Genomic DNA, 17,636 nt, shown 5'->3' with positions numbered 1-17,636 from the left:
GAACTTGCATTCATTGTTTCCCGCCGGCTGATTTGGGGTCTCCAATTGCATTTCTGCAACCTGGAATGGAACCTTCGTCCCACCGATCATTCTTCCCTAGACACTATGCCACATCATAAAGTGTAAAAAGTGGCAACATTAGAATGTGCTACCGCGATTAGAAAATAATATGTTATTAGGTTCACTCACTTACTAAGCACATTGACTAGGGGATCGAGCAAAGAAAGTTGCTTTTTCTTTGAGTCCCACACCTCGATACGATTTCTTCTAAGATCTATAACAATGAAGATGAAATGGTTGCTGCAATCACAAAACCCTAGTTAACCAATAATCATAACTAATAAAAGAAGCATTAAAATAAGAGCAGAGAACACATAATCGCAGTTGTAGGCTGGAAGTATTTTGGTTTTATTATTCGTCTTGAATTGTTTGTAAATGTCAACCAATGTGGACGTCAGATCTTCCACTTTATTTCCATGCATGCCTCCGCATGTTTTCTCATTGACTAGCTTGGGGTCCAAGAAGGATATATGAGCATACTTTATGTTGAAGCAATATTTTGCTACACATCTGCATAAATCATGGAGAATGTCCCGTCGTTAACTATTTGTGTATCGAGAGAGTAGTTAATTATAATATCATGTGAGTAGGGTACTTATATAGTCCACAACATCAATATTTGTGTATCAAGAGAGCATCTCTGGTATAGTTGAAACAAGCACTCCCAACCGACAAAGTGCTTCTCTTCATGAGTATAATGAAAAACATGCAGCTTGCGGATAATAACTTCGAAACCCATCTGCTCCATCTCAAGTGCTTGGGCCATGTAATAATAATGCAAATCATGCATATATGTTGTCAAATTTTTATACTCCTCCTTGGACACCAAAAAATTGCCTCTTTGATACTGGATTGTCGGTGTTGCCATCTCATATTCTTTTGAATAATAATAGATGTTCGTTGCCTCATCCATAGTTAATCTAGGATTGTCCTCGACCATCTTTTGTATCTTACTTTGATCTTCATGGTGTATTTCTTTGACTCTTAATTGATTGTGCTTATTCTCTGTTTGCCTATTGAATTCAGACCACACCCTCCACTTAGGCATTGCGGCAAATAGATTCCAGAATCTAACAGCATCTTCCTTGTGGCATTATTCTGGCTTATTTTGGTTCATCAAGTTTGTAACGCTACCACTGATTGTCCCTTTTCTTTTTGTGTTGGTCTACTTTGGGAGCATTAGCGACCAAATCCGAGGACCCTTTCTGTGGCTACAAGGATGCCTTTGATCTTGTTTCGGCCGAACGTGGAGGAGGAGGATGAGAAATCTATTTTCTCAGGGCTGATGACGAGGGAGGAGGAGTCTTCTATTTTGTTAGGGCTGATGAAGATGAAGATGGAGGAGGACGAGGAGGAAGAGAAGGAGACTATTGTCTTCTTGGGGTGATGGAGAGGGAGGAGGAAAGGCAGAGTGATCTCCTCTGTTGGGAGATGGTGAGTGATCATCTCTGTGTGGTGAAGATTCATAGCCGTCCTCACCATTCGAAGACAACTGGTGATCAAGCTTAATGTAAGCACTTACGCCAGGCCACATGAGCGCCCTTGTTCTAAATAAGGTGTTGCCTGTCTTCTTGTGGAGGGTAATCAATGTGCATCTTGTTATACTTCTTATCAAGTATACTATCAATGCTCATGTGGGCATACCCCGGTGCAATTAGGCAGCCATTAATGGTCCTGTCTCCTGTAGGCCTAGGCCTGGACGACCAGTCACCATGTCAGTTGTCCATTGTTGATGGATGTACAACCTAACATTGATGGGTTTGGTGATGCTGTCCATTGGATGAGTCGCATTGGCCTCTTCTTCGTCGAGTGGGGTCGATCCGCTAGCTACCGCGACCCTTGAATTGTTGGCTAAACCTAGTCGGAACAATTTCTTCTAGTACTCCTGATCCCATGGACTACATAGCTTGCTTGACTCATGCTTGAATAGTTCGCATCAATCCGTTTTTCGAATCTATCTTCAATCACTTTTAGCCACCTTAGATACTCTGCCTCTTTCTCCGCTCCACGCCTCGAGCTGGCTCCGTCAAGTGGAAGATTCTTCCTCGAATGCTATTTTCCAAGGAACAAGACCAACACCTCTAGTGCGACTAGGGTACTCCTTGTTTCCGAGTGCTTGGGAGAGCACGTCATTCTCCCTATCAGAAGTGCGGGTCCCTTGCCTCCCTCATTAGTTAACTCGAAGATCCTCTAGACGAGGTTGCTCATGGCTTGATTTGTGGCACTAATGCTCCCATCCGTGTCGTGGTGTACCCCCTCGGCATACAGTAATATATTGATCTGGGCTCCCAATCGGTAGTCTTAGGCTCCACGCCAAGCCATTCCAACTACTCAAGTTCACTTTCAAATTCATTCATCTTACTAGCGTAGCCACTGAGAGCTGAGGCGATGAGGATTCGTTGCTTTAAGCGAGTTCTCCTTATTCTTCCTGCTCAGTTCCAAGTACTCCTTGGATTCTCTATATTGCTTGAATTCCTACCAGAAGTCCCTCTGCTTGGTGTAGTCTCCACCATCCCAATTTGGCTCTTTACCCTCAAGGATAAATTTCTTGTACTAATTTCCCCTTGAAGGTCTTGAAGGCTATACCCATGATTTCTTTTGCTTTTTTCTTGACTTGCTCCTTATCATAGTCTGGTGGGAAAGTGAAATATTGTGGGAACTTGTTCTCCCATATGGCATCCTTCTCACTTTCGAGAACCCTCCACTAGGTCATCATCTTTCTCAATCCACTTCCTGTACTTAATCGGGATGTAGTCTCTTACAAGTGCCCGGAGGACAGTATTGTATTTGCACAAAACTTTATGTGGTCTGACCGGCTCTCTGACTTGGTCAAACTCAAAGACGTGCCAGTGTGCATTTCTACTAGTAGGAAGCTTGACACTGTAACACCCATGCTTTTGCATCATGTTAAACATCACTAAAAATTTGAACCTTTTAAAACTTTACAACAAATTAAAACTTGATTAGTATAAATAGGCATAACCATTTTAAACAAAATGCTTTCCAAAACCATATGCATTTAGGCTAGAATGTTTGAAGTGCTTGCTTGATTGAACGATTGCATGAATGTGTAACTGCTTGATTGCTTGATTGTGTGATTTCATGTTCGTTTGCCTAAAATTTATTTTGGCACTAAATAATAATCTCCTTGACATTTCGTTGAAATACATCCCTTGACTTCCCATGAAATTTCCCCCAACCCTCCACCATCAACTCACCTAGAATTCAGATTCCAATTCACCCAAAAACCCTAGTTTAAATTTCTAGGAAAAAGAAAAGGAATTGGAAAATAGAAAAGCACCCCGGGCTCAAACTTCCCTCTCTTCCTCGCTGGCCCTCAGCCGTCGCCCACCTCTCCTCCCATGCCTGGGCTGACCTAGGTCACACTGGCCCAACCGGTAGCCGTGCCATGTCGTTCCCTTCCCCTTCTCCCCCGTAGCCCGCTCACCAGCCCAATGCGCAGCCCGCACCATAGCCCGCTCCCTTCCTTCTCACGTCGCTGACGCCACGACCCCACCCATCAGCGCTGTCGTCTACCTCACGACGATGATGCAAATCCCATGTCGTGCTATGCCGCCTCAATCCCACAGTCTTGCCACCGACCAGCCATACCAAAACAGCTAATCACGAGCCCCACCTATGAACTGCCTCACTCTCTTGTCCCCTTCCGCAACTCTCCCCGCAAAGCCCATTGACACGCGCACGCTAGTAATGAAGTTGCCGTGGCCCCTACTCTTCTCTGGCCAGATGAGGATGAGCATGAGCTACAGCACGCGGCCAGCTCACCGCTAGACAAGTTAGACAAGTGCTCACCCAAGGGAGATATTTCCCACCACAGAAAAGATCTCAACCCGAGCTCCCTAGCTGCAACCACCACCATAGCCAGTTTTGCCTAGATTAGGAACACCATCTCCCCCATAGTCTCCCTTCTACCCTCCTTTCCTGGGAGGTAGCTCGTTTCTCCCAATTCAGGACACCATGGTCGCCATTGGAGCGAGCTCTAGGCTCACCCCCTCTAGGGCACCATAGGTCGATTTGGATAGATGACGAGCTCCCCAACCCTCTCCTTCACCTCCTTCACCACTCCAAGCTATCTCCACCCCCCTCTATATTGCCCTAGCCACGCAAAGCCCTATCGCAGCGCCGCCCTTGCCACTACCATCGCAAAACATTTGAGCCTAACCGCAACGCCCGCTACACACCCATGCCACATGCTACAACCCACGCTTCCCCCCTTCGCCCACTAGAATGCCCCTAGGAGTCACCACTGTGCCACCACACCACTGTCGCTACACCGGCAAGCCGCCGCCGCTACCACCATCTCTTACCCTAGAAGCTACGGGATACTCTTAGGAGCGCCGTTCGCCATCCCAATCGAAGGTATATGCAAGGCTGCCACCAGTGTAACCATCTCTGATGAACCCCACACCCCTGCTCTGTTCCACCACCATGCCAAAGTCATCACCGTCGCCCCTCCGTTCCCTCCGTCAGCGACACGAGCCCAACCCCAACGGCATCCATGTCGGTTAAGTGGAAAAGGCAGGGAAGGCCCATGTGTTAGTGACTTCCTTTCACCGACACGTCGACCCACTTGTCATACACACACCTCATGCAACCGGGTACAACAGGAAGAAAATGCTGTGTACACCCAGGAAGTGTACATAGAGAGTTAGAAATCTATTTTCCCTACATAGAAAAATTCCCCGAAAATTCCTAAATAAACTATGTACACCCCAGATTCTACCCAAATATTTCCACCCCATTCCCATTATTCTAATTTCTAGAAATAATTCTCAAGCCTATTTTCCACATATATTATTCCTGTATAATATTTGAAAATTCATATCTCCTCCATCCCAACTCCAAATTATTTGGTTCCACCACCAAAAATCAACTAAGTTTGAGCCCTACCTATTCCTACCATTTGCCCCATTATTTGGCGCCCATTTAAATTCTAGTTGTTTGCTTTTCCTTCTCTATATTTAAATGTAAATACTAACTGTAGAGACAACCCACCACCGTAGCAGTAGATGACCCCGTATATTCGTGTATGCTCATGTACCATGACACATACTAAAAAATATATATATACATGATCGTACCCAATCACCTAAAATAGTAACCACCCATATATATACACATATATGGATATGCCCGATACCCGGGTATACACCTATACATGACTAACATCCCGCCCTTTCTCCAACCTACTCAATCTTGGGCACATACATATGCATGGCGTATGTGTCACTAACCCCGTGGACCTAAAGGGACCAAACTTGGTCAGGTTTTCTCTTTTTAGGTTCACATAATAGTGAACCCCTAATATTGTGGTCTGGTTTTCCATAAGACCCACCACCCACCTTAACCAAACCCATAGAGCCCTACCCTATAGATGGAATACCTCTATTCAAACCTTACTTTAGATTGACATAATAATGATAATCTAGATAATAGCCTATCACCCAATACGACCAACCCATCTAGGATCATTGATTGCTTTTGCTTGTTTTACATGCCTTGCTTGTTATTTCCTTGTTTGTGTGCTCTTGTTTGTCGATGCTAGACCGCGTAGGATAGACGACGTGAGAGAACCCAATGAAGCCCAGAAGACAGGAGCAATAGGTACAGGAATCAGACAAGGATGTAATCGTCTACGAATGGAGGCAAGTCCTAACACCCACCTACCCCTTCCCTCCACTTTAACCACCATCCCCTATAACCACCCCCCTTCCACCACCATACTTTGCTAGCCTCCACCATAAACCCTCCACACTCCATCTCCACCAATTAATAAACTTAACTTATAATACCTAAATCCTCATTGTGAATTAATGGAATTATAATGAATTATGAGCTAGACTATGATAATGTGATTAATGATGAAATGGTAAATGGCTACCTTGATATGATATGAGCTTAATGAACTTGAGGATAATAACTATGCAACTTAAACTGGTAAAACTTGACTAAACCCTGATAGGGGTCGAGTGAGGGGTAATTTGTGTGATACAAGTTATATACCTTGGCAGGTTCGTCTAGTGAGGGTTCCTATTGGGAGATACTCGCCTCGGTCACATAAGGACCGGTTTGTAGTCCCTCTTTCCTAGTGTGATATTACGTACAGCCACATGTCTATATGGGTAGACTTTATCTCACACCCCATTAGATAGAAGTATAATTTCTACTAGGAGGTCAGTGTTGGCAGTAGAATATCGGGAGCAGACATGGATGCTATGTGATCTTCCATCGTCCGATTGGCGTGGTTGCTATGCCATCTTCCATGTTAAGCCCCTTGCTGTAGCACCCGGTTTTAAGAACAAAACCAGATACACACCATATGTGAGCCCAATGCTCTAGCCCCCTTGTTCCATGTTGCTAAAAAGCATCTTTTAGTTTTTATTGCATATTCCATTAGTCAAGTTACAAGATCATGGTTGTAGTTGAGCACTAGCATCATGCTACCCAATGCAATATCCCATATATATCAAGGCACAAGGTACAAAGTACTAGGAAATTCTTAGTGGTAATCAAGGTAGACACATGCAGCATGAATTAAATGATTAAAGTGAATAGGACAACAAAGAAGATCCCATGCTATACTTGCCTTGCACTTGCTTTACACCCAAAGCAACTTGCTTAGAGAAGCCTCAACTTTGTCTTCCATTCCGCAGCTTCTGGTTTCAAGTGCTTACATACGGTTCTCTTCTACTCGTAGCTAACACCAAGCACACAGAAACAGACAAGCAAACAAACATAAATAGCTAAGCATAGTACACCAATCATAATAAAAAGGGTTCTAGGAGATGGCTCGTTGCTATGGTCACGGGAACGCAAGAAACGCCGAAAACGAAACTACCGTTAGAAAGAAACGTTTACCAGAATCTCATATATTATAAAAGAGAAGCCTACATGCTTGATTCATTTTAATTGAGCAAAATCATATGAAGCATATAAATCACATTTATTTTAAAAGCCAAGTTAAACTAATCAGATTTTAATTATGAACGTGCATATATTATTTAATCCATTTAAACTTTATAACAGTATAAAAGAGAAAACATGTGATCATCTTTGTATATGAAACAAGTTTAAACTAACCAAGTTATCTCCTACAACTAAAAAGAACAAAGTGTGGACATTTTTTGGTGCGATATTTATTTTGGTTCGTCCGTCTGCCCACGCCTGCGATCCCACGACATCTCCTTGATTGAATATTGCTTGTCATGTGATAGAGGAATCATGGCAAAATAGGAAGTAGAAAATTATTATGCTATCCATATACACATTGCATGTTTGCATGCACCAGCATACATGGGAACGAGCAAAAGGAAAGAGAATTTACACAGAAGGAAAGAGAATTAAGACAAAAAGAACCTCTTTGCATTTCTGAGAACCTTGTCAAATCTGTCTATATTTAATTACTTCCCCTCTTTGCATTTACAAAAGGGACAACTTTTTCCTCCTTTCACTAGGTAGCTTGTCCATACATTGCTACGGGATAATTAACATTTTATATTAAAACACATGGATCGCACAATAAGATAACAATACTGTAAAAAGTAAATACCAACGTTAAAGTGACATTTAATCCAAAAAGCAAAGTTTATGAATTTAACATAGTCACGGAGTGCGCGGCGTCGCAGGCTCACAAACTCTACTTTATAGACCTTTCCATGATACAGCTAAGATAATATTTTATATTGGTAGGAAGAAATCTTCGATATCTATTTCTTTCATTGTAATCTATTTATCTGGACAATGTTTGAGGTGAGGGCACGATTATAGTTTTTAGTAGCTTTACGATATTATCTGAAGCTATGAGATGATTGATGTCTTGCAATGATCCTTTCATTAATTTAGTTTTCTATCTATGTTTAATTGTTTATTCAGTCTATTTTATAGGCACACCGGTAGATAATGGATGACAAAATTCAAGCATCCATAATTTATCTCTTTGATTTTGAGCATGAGTTTTGTTTTTATTTTTTAATTGATATATTGTCCTTTTGTTTTACTGTAGCGTTAGCACGGGCATACATGAAAAATGAAGATGTCTTTACACTACAGAAATCTTTCAAGAAGATCATGCATAGATTATTCTTGTATTGAATATTATATATATGGGAAAATTGTGTTCTTGGCCTTGTCCAGTACTTCAATTGTGATTTTACCTCTGTTTTTTCAACTTTGTGTTTTTGCCCTTGTTATTTTGAACTGAACTATTCATCTACCCCTACTTTGGATGTCCGTCTGATCCTAGTGAATAAATGAATTAAAAAAATTCTAAACCTGAAAAGAAAAGACCAAATACCTATGCTGCCCCTTATCCCTTCCAGGCTGTTCCTCGACTCCTCCAAAACACATCGGAGAGGGAGCGGGCGGCGCGGGCGGTGCGGGCGTCCGGCGGCGCAGAGCGGGCATGCGGCGCGCGACTGCTACTCCGGGTGCGGGACCGGGAGCGGGCGGCGGCGGGTCTCCGGCGGCAGCGCCCTGACGCGCGGTTGGGCTGCAGGGTGGGCGGGCGCGGCGGCCGCACGGCCGGGCTGCAAGGCGGCAGGCCACGACATCCGTGTGCAGTGCGAGCGCGCGGCCTCCTCGCCGGCCACGGTGTGCGGAAGCGGCCGTGGGGCCGGTACGCGGCGGAGATCCGGGACCCGTGCGGAAGGCGCGCTTGTGGCTGGGCACCTTTGACACGCCCGAGCAGGTGGCGCGGGCGTACGCTGCCGCCGCGCGCAGGCTCCGCGGACCCGGCGATACCACCAACTACCCCGCCGCCCCGGAGCCGATGGCGCTGGTGGAGGCTCCAGCGGCGAGCGCGAGCGGGAGCGCCGTGGTGTACGAGTCGTCGTTGTCGTCGTCGTCCTCCTCGTGCTCCCTGCTGCCGCCGCAGGAGTCGCTGGCGGCGGTTACGGTGGCGGTTGCAGTGCCGCCGGCCCCGTCGCTGGACCTCAGCCTCGCGCTGCCGGCTTTGGTGGCGGCCGCAAACACGTACCAGCTGTTCATGGACCCGACGGCGGCCGTGACGCCGGCACTGCTGCAGTTGCTGCCGACAAAGAGCGAGGAGGAGTGAAGCTGCTCTGGTTTGTCGTCGTTGTCTGTGGTGTTCGACGCGGCGCCGCCCGTGGGCCTGGGGCTGGACCTCAACCTGGCGCTGCTGCCGCCGGCCGAGATGGTCATGTGAATGTGATTGCCGCCGTCCAGGAGACTCTAATCGATCACCTTCCGTGCTAGTGTGCTGCAATTGGACTTGCGCTCTGATTATGTTGCAACTCCTTGTTTGAATATGTAGTTTTTGTTTTTGTGGGGTCTTCTGAATTGTGAACAAGGTTTTCATTATCGGAAATAAAAATTTATCGGGGCTCATGGATAAATAGGATAAGCATGATATATCGGAAATATCGGACCAAATTAAAAAAAATTCAAATTGTTTTAAAAAAAATTCGTAGAATTTGATTTGAAACTATTCCTAAGCTATTAAACATCACTTGTTCACATATAAATACAAGAATAAAACATTATAGTGTGGAGCCGTCGCACGGCTGAATTTGGGTTGTCTGTGTGGGAGGAAGAAAGAAGGGAAAAATTTGGACGATGTCAAATTTTATCGGACCCTGTGGATAGAACGAAAATTTCGAAAATTTCCATGAATTTCGGCCGATAAAAAAAACCTTGATTGTGAATCATGCTTTGAAGCTGCATCCTGTGTTGTACAAGTGTGCTGCTGTCGTTTGTGCCCTACGTTCCTTGATTACACTGTCTTTTCACTTGTGTTTCATAAGCTGGATGGTTGTTTGCACATGCTTTTAGTAGAGCACAAGGGGCAGCACAGGACCATTGGATGTCCTTTCACTTTCTGTGTTTCATTAGTCCTTTGTCTTGTTCAATTTTTTATGCTTTATCTCTGATATGATTTTTCATGTTCTCCGTCCTTGCACAATGTTTCTCCAGTCTACATATAGATTACATATATGCTGATATGCCACTTGTTTCAAACCAATTATCAATAACTGGCAGCTCATCCTGATTTCCTGCACCACCTTCAAGTGCCTGTTTAGTTTCTAAAATTTTGCAAAATTTTTCAAGATTCCCGGTCACATCGAATCTTTAGACGCATGCATGAAGCATTAAATATAAATAAAAAATAAAACTAATTACACAGTTTAGACGAAATTCACGAGATGAATCTTTTAAGCCTAATTAGACTATGATTGGACACTAATTGACAAATAACAACGAAAGTGCTACAGTACCATTTCCCAAAAAATTTCACCAACTAAACAAGGCCCAAGAAGAAAGCCCCCAATGGGCACCACGGACGTCAGGATCGATGTGAAGCTCAACAAGCACGTCTGGAGCAGTGGTATCCGGAGTGTGCCGAGGCGCGTCCGCGTTAGGATCGCACGCAAGAGGAATGATGAGGAAGATGCCAAGGAAGAGCTCTACTCTCTGGTCACCGTTGCTGAGATCTCTCTGGTCAGGATCGCAGAAGCAGAGGAAGGTGGAGGCGTCGCGTTCGGATGGCGCTGCCGACGCGGCGGTTGTGCTGGTGCTGCCTACGACCTAGAGCCATCGCCCTCCCGCGCCCGCGCCGACGGCGAGGAGCCACCACGGGGCCGACCTGCTGGCTCGTGCACGTGGCCACGGCCAAGCTGCCGGACCCAGGCGCGCGCACCGGCGCCAGACTAGCACTCGTGTACGCTTGCTCTTCCGCACAGCACCGCAAGGATGGCCACGCCGGCGCCTTGCTTCACGGCTCGTCGGGAATGGCCGACGACTTCCTATCTTGCTCTGACAGCTTGCCCTTGGAGTGTTCCGCACAGCTATAGGTACAGCCTCCTTGTCTTCCTACGGAGACAGATTGTGACACGGTTATTAGTGCATGCATTTAATTATACAATTTGTTAATCGATGTTCTACATGCATTCTTATGCATTGAAGATTTTTGGTCTCACACAAAAGATTATATCGAAATATTTCTTATGGCGTTACATCTGTCATCATTATGAACCATTTGGTCCCAAAATTTTGAATATTTATCAATATTAAATCTGAGTTCAAATAATTGCAAGTTGTACCAAATATGTTTGACCAAATTTAATTAATTGTCAGCATACAATAAAAAAGTCTAATTTTAAATTAGGGTAAAATCACAATTAGGCATAACAAACAGGGGCAAAATCGCATGGTCATTCATGTCCTTTTGTACAAAGTTTAACATCGTTAGGGGTGGATGACGGAGCAGGGACAAACTGGTGCTTCGTTTTGAAATCATAGGGGTAAATTCACAAAGTCAAGAAAACAGGTATTTCAAAACTACCTGTAGAGTCCAAAGATCTTAATAAATAAATCCTTCTGGAGGCAATGCAAATTCTCTCTAATCTTTCATTTGGTGTAGTTAGTGTTATCATAGTACCCGCATGTATTCATGGAAAATAAATCGTGGACAAAACATGAACACTTTTTGGTGCGACATTCCAATATGGGTCCATCGTCCTGCCAATATCCTTGAGACAAATCACATAATTGATGAGAGTCCCTCTATGAGATTGCTCACAAGAGACTCAAACTTATATCTGATCATGGTAATGTTGAATTGCTTTGCATGAAAAGCATCGACAATGATAAACGGGGACATATGTTTTAGTATGCATAGTGGAGGAAAACTCAACCTTGGCCTTCTCAGTAGCTTTTCTGAGCCTTTCAGTGCTAATTTGTCCTTACTCAGATAGTCAAGAGGTGCACCATAAAATTTTGCACCACTAAGAAAAGTGTCACCATTGGTTGCCTTGACCTGAAAAATGTGTCGAAATTAAGAATTACAACACCTAATTCAACATCTTGGAACAGACACTCATGTGGATAACTTATTCTACAATATATGTCTATGTAGAATAGTCCTAAAGCCACACATATTTATATGGTGAGTATAACATACTTTGTTTTAAAATTTTATGAGAGATTTTTTAAGACACGCAGTATTATCCATGTGACAGGCACTAATATTTACATATATACTCGAACCTGTGTGTACAGGATTATATAGAGATGCAGCGGAACTTATTCATGGATTTATTGGCGCATGAAAGAAATGGATATCGGAGAATTCTTTCTGCCGATATAAAATATTATCTTAGCCATATCACGAAAAAGTCTATACAGTAGAGTTTGTGAGCCTGCGACGCCGCGCCCTCCGTGACTGTGTTAATTTCATGAACTTTGCTTTTTGAATTAAATGTCACTTTAACATTGGTATTTAATTTAACAGTATTGTTATCTTATCATGCGATCCGTGTCTTTTTAGTAAAGAAGATTTAGTTGTCCCATATCAACGCACGGGCACGCTACCAAGTAATAATTAGAAACATACAAGTTATCATGAATCAAATTAGTGTTTATTTGCGAAAGATCAATGTTTACTGTGTTGCTTTTAATTATAAAACTAGCTGCATACATATTAACCAAATTAACATTTAATCATAAATGTATAAATATGTAGAATGATAACTGTCAAAAACTAACACGTAAATTATATTGACAAGAGCGTAACATACAAATTCTAAGCTAAAATGAACCAACAATGAATGATTGTTTTTGATGGAATTAGCTTTAGATATCGGGTTATCAAGGAGAGCAGATGATTCGAAGAAAAGTATAACGTACTGTGCTTGGACATTCCTTTGGCCAGTCACGTGCTTGTAGGAAAGTGCTATTTGCTTAGCTGACAGCCGGTTTGGCCTCTGATTGCTGCTGGTGATGGCAAATAGGACAGCTCGCAGAACAGGCAGGAGGTAGCTGCTTGCTTTGCTTGAACTACAGGGCAACGATGCGATCTTTTACTGAAGACACGTATAGGCGCAAAAGCTAGTGACGGTGTTGTAGAGAACAGATCGTGCGGGGATACATGAGATTCTCACCATGGCTGAAGACAAACGAACAGGCATAGATGACAGCATGCTCGCCTCAGACGATAAGAAGAGCCCGCGGTGAGAGCTTTGCCTAGTCGTGCCCCTCCGTCAGCGGTCCCGCGGCAGCCGGCAGGGCCTCTGGACGTCCTACATGTATTCACGATTTTCATGGACCTGGTCCGCTAGCCACCAATAGGCAGCGTCGGGCACAACAGCTCTAGTTGATGAACCTGTAGATGACGCCAGACAAATAATTGAGAGGATGAGCAGCTTCATACCATGGTTCGAGGCTTGCGGCTAGAGATCGGTAGGATGCAGGGCACGTTAGGGAAACAGATAGCATACATGGCTTAGGGCATGATATAGACGATAGAGGAGAGAGGGACGAGGACATGCAGGTGCTCACCAGTAGTCAGCAGCAGATGGCGTTGATAGATGACTGGTGTGCTCAACTGGATGAGAACCAAAGATCGATGACAGCAGCTTGGAGCGGCCAGAAGGGCGATGATCTGATGAGGTTCGTAATATGTGGATGCACCAAATCGATTGGAATCATCTGGGCAAAGTAGGGCACACTAGGCACGGTATGCCAGGTTGCCGAGCGCCACAGGCAACTAGGACGAGCGTCCGACGATGGCGGCTAGGTCAAACTTGATGAAGGCGGCGGTTGCGCTAGAGTTATGCGAGGGGAGGCGAGTCCTAGGGTGGATGCGACGGACACGGCCTGCTATTTATGGGGAGGAAAGCGGTGTGGGGAACAATGCAGGGCGATGATATGGAGCAGTGGTGGACTCTGCGGCGGTGGAGTCCGATGCGGACACGACACAATGTAGAAGACGGAGAGGACGCTGATAGGCGGGCCCCACTTATCGATGACTGCGCGGAAGAGAGTGAAAGCGGCGCAGCGCGGGCAGCTAGGCCAGTGCGGCTTGGGCCTAGTTGGGCTGGAAAGGAGAGAGAATTTTTTCTTTTTCTGAATTTGATTTTCAAATCCATTTTTAAAAACATTTGAAATAAATTTGAATTTGGATCAAACCACTCATCATAATAAACAAAATGCAATGGCATGAATGCACAAAAATGTAGCTACGCCTTATGTTAAATTTTAATTTAATAAAAATGATTATTTACCTATGTTTTCATGAGCACAAAAATACCAAATTAAATCATTTTAACCCTATTTCAAAAAGAAGCAAATTTTAGGGTGTTACACTTGACTTGGCCGCGTTTGAGCCCATATAATTATTATTATTTATTTTGATCATTTGGTATCATCGGCACTATTGTGTTGGGATGATTCGGTATCGTCTGAGATTATATGATGGGATGATGTGGTGTCATCCAGGATTATGAGATGGGACAGTTAGGTATCCTCCCGAGATTAGTGTGTTTTACAACCCCTGAGAAGCCATAGTTGAGTTATATGGAAATCTAAGGATGCATCCTGTAGCACCCGGTTTTAAGGAACAAAACCAGATACGCACCATATGTGAGCCCAGGAAGTCAAATCTCACGTATATCTACAAATTAGGGTAATATCGAAAGACAATGCTCAATATATAAAGTACTTAGTATAAAGGATATAACCTTAGACACCAAACATCGAAAAGACAACTCTGATCTTCGGGTGAAGACTCCAATTCCACAGGGACAATTGACTGGTTGATCACACGCCTAATTCCTTCAAACTCTAGCAATCTGGTACCCATCTGAGATTTTTATCCAAATATGTAAAAAATAAAGCAAGCGTAAGTACATGTCGTACTCAACAAATATATCATGGGGTTCATGTCGATAGAATATCGTCGGCAGTCCTCCGAGGGGTATCCCACGAAGGTAGATTTGTCGGTGGGGGTGCGCGTAATTAGGAACCGGATGATGACACAAGGCGCAAAGACTAGCGATTTAGATAGGTTCGTGCCATCTGATCGACATAATACCCTATATCCTGTGTCTTTGGTGTATTGTATTGAGTATGAGATGTATTGATCTAGATGGATCTATCCACTAGGGGACCCCTGCCTCTCCTTATGTACTCTGGAGGGGCAGGGTTACAAGCAAAGTATCCTATTTGGTACTATACAATAGCTTGCGGTGCACGCCGAGTAGCGCCGTGCATGCCTTGATCTTGTGGGCTGGGCCACCCCTGATGGTGCAGCCCATGTCTTGTCTTGTGGATACAGGGGGCCGTACCCCCATAGCTAGTTCCTCGAGCCTGATAGCAGGTGACATAGTCATGTGGTGCCAGGGTCAGAAAGTAGAGGACCAGCCGAGTAGACAGCCAGTCCCGGGCGTAGCCTAAAGATGAGAAAAGCACACATTCACCGCAAGGTGAAGTGTGCCCACTTAGTCCCCGAGCCTGTAGGAAGATGAAGAATAAATCTTGTAGCAGGGTCAAAGAAAAAGAAGTCTGAAAGCTTGCCGACATCGTCTAACATGCGTGTATCAAGACCCCAGACGTGCTACACAAGATCAACACCCTAATCCTGAACAGCATGGAGCAGCTTGATAGCACACCGACGAGACGTAGCAAGATCCGAGTAGCAATGGAGTCCCCAGGCGTCGCTGACGATGTTCGAGTACCAAAGAGCGAGGAGTTCCTAGGCGTCGTTGATGATGTCTGAGCACCGAGGAGCGAGGAGTCCCTAGCATCGCTAGCGATGTTCGAGCACTGAGGAGCGAGGAGTCCCCGACTGTCGCTGGCGATATCCGAGGACCGAGGAGTGAGGAGTCCCCGGCGTCGCTGGCGATGTCCGAGCACCGAAGAGCAAGGAGTCCCTGGCGTCGCTAGCGATGTTTGAGCACCGAGGAGTCCCTGGTGTCGCCAGCGATGTTCGAGCACTGAGGAGCGAGGAGTCCTCGACGTCTCTGGCAATATCCGAGCACCGAGGTGCGAGGAGTCCCTGGTGTCGTTGGCAATGTCCTAGCACCGAGGAGCAAGGAGTCTCCGGCATCGCCGGCGATGTCCGAGCACCGAGGAGCGAGGAGTCCCCGGCGTCGCTGGCGATGTCCGAGCACCGAGGAGTGAGGAGTCCCCGGTGTCATTGGCGATGTCCGAGCATCGAAGAGCGAGGAGTCCCCGGTGTCGCTGGCGATGTCCGAGCACCAAGGAGCGAGGAGTCCCTGACGTCGCTGGTGATATCCGAGCACCGAGGACTTCCCGGCGTCGCTGGCGAGCTCCGAGCGCTGAGGAGTTCCCGACATAGCTGGCGACGTCCGAGCACCGAGGAGTCCTCAGCGTTGCTGGTGAGGTCTGAGCACCGAGGAGTCCCCGACGTAGCTGGCAATGTACGAGCACCGAAGAGATCCCGGCGTAGCTCACGATGATCGAGCACCGAGGAGATCCCAGCATAGCTGGCGATGTCCGAGCACTGAGGAGATCCCGGTGTAGCTGGCGAGGTCCGAGCACCGAGGAGTCCCCGGCGTAGCTAGCGATGTCCGAGCACCGAGGAGTCCCTGGCATCGCTGGCGACGTCCGAGCACCGAGGAGTCCCCGGCGTAGCTAGCGAGGTCCGAACACTGAGGAGTCCTCAGCGTCGCTGGCGAGGTCTGAACATCGAGGAGTCCCCGACGCCGTTGGTGAGGTCCGAGCGTCGTGGAGTCCCCGGCGTAGCTAGCAACGTCCGAGCACCAAGGAGATCCTAGTGTAGCTGGCGAGGTTCGAGCACTGCGGAGTCCCCAGCATAGCTGGTGATGTCTGAGCACCGAGGAGTCCCCAGCGTCGCTGGCGAGGTCCGAGCACCGAGGAGTCCCTAGCGTAGCTAGCGATGTCCGAGGACCGAGGAGTCCCCGGCGTCGCTAGTGAGGTCCGAACACCAAGGAGTCCCCTGGCGTCGCTGGCGAGGTTTGAACACCGAGGAGTCCCCGGCGTCAGCTGGCGAGGTCCGAACGCCGAGGAGTTCCCGGTGTAGCTGGCGATGTCCGAGCACCGAGGAGTCCTCAGCATCGCTGGTGAGGTCCGGGCGTCGAGGAGTCCCCGGCGTAGCTGGCGACCTGCGTGCGGTGAAGTGTGCCCACTTAGTCCTCGAGCACGAAGAATCCAAGCGCCGAGGAGTAACCGGCGTAGCTAGCGATGAAGCATGAGCGACGAACAGTCCGGTCAAGTGGTCTGCGACGAAGTGAGCATTGAGTAGAAGCGACCGGCGAACAGTCAGATCACTGGTCGGCGATGAAGTCGATGGACCTAGCGGTTCGACCAGTTGATCAATGGAGAAGTCCGAGCACCAGGTGGTCCGATCACCTGGACGATGATCCTGCAATACAAATATGGAGAACATGTAGTACATGATGTAAAAATATATGAGCTCCGGAGAAAAATCAGCAATGGCGATGAAATAGCGTATGCAGTTCGGCGATCAGTTGGTGTGAAGATGTATCTATATTTAATACAAACCGCCCGAACAGTTAGTGTGTAACTGAGTCTGCAGCCCTAGCTAGCCCATTAACCATAACGTGGGGCGTGGAGCCCGTGCACGTGTAGGAAGAACAAAGCGTCGCTAAGGAACCGCTGTCGACCACCCATAACATAGAGGGCAGACGTTCATGCATGTGTAGGGAGGAGCCAGAGACAGGGCCATCTCTGGAGGCGTCTGAGCATCAACATGACTATTCAGGGGTTTGGAAAATCATCTGGAGAGCAAACATGGAGAAAAAAGCTCGGAGAAACAT

The 17,636-nt window shown here is 46.3% G+C and overlaps 1 pseudogene; it reads left to right on the top strand.

Moving 5' to 3' along the window:
- The first annotated feature begins 1,446 nt into the window (after positions 1 to 1,446).
- On the top strand, positions 1,447 to 9,349 carry LOC136510170 (uncharacterized; annotated as a pseudogene).
- Positions 9,350 to 17,636: the final 8,287 nt, after the last annotated feature.

The sequence above is a fragment of the Miscanthus floridulus genome, chromosome 16 (genome assembly GCF_019320115.1).
Source record: "Miscanthus floridulus cultivar M001 chromosome 16, ASM1932011v1, whole genome shotgun sequence".
NCBI classification, from domain to species: Eukaryota; Viridiplantae; Streptophyta; class Magnoliopsida; order Poales; family Poaceae; genus Miscanthus; species Miscanthus floridulus.
The sequence above is the reverse complement of the archived record's forward strand: the minus strand, read 5'-3'. Positions and strand labels throughout refer to the sequence as shown.